Source organism: Seriola dumerili, unplaced genomic scaffold, assembly GCF_002260705.1.
Source record: "Seriola dumerili isolate Sdu_G_001 unplaced genomic scaffold, Sdu_1.0 BDQW01001186.1, whole genome shotgun sequence".
Lineage (NCBI taxonomy): Eukaryota > Metazoa > Chordata > Actinopteri > Carangiformes > Carangidae > Seriola > Seriola dumerili.
The window spans coordinates 250,609-250,972 of NW_019175441.1; positions in this window are offsets into that span (position 1 = coordinate 250,609).

A 364-nucleotide genomic window follows, 5' to 3' on the forward strand; every position below is an offset into this window, starting at 1 on the left:
CCGAAAAAAGGTGAAGAGGCTGTGCCCCCCCCCCAAACACACACACACACACACACACACACACACACACACACACCCTCCTCCACCTCCACCCCCCACAGGGAAACAGTTCAGGTGGAGACAAACATCCAACAACAGCCTCATTTCAAACACACTGATTAGAAATAATAATAATAATTTAAAAACATCTCAAATGAGATGTTGCGTTCAGGCGTCCTGGGAACTCTGAGCCTCTGAACTGAACTTAGTTTCTTCAGCTGGATGCTTCAGGACTTTTATTGTTGTGATGAGAATTTCTTCTTCACTCGATTTAAAAACTTGATATTATTATTATTATTATTATTATTATTATTATTATCATGAT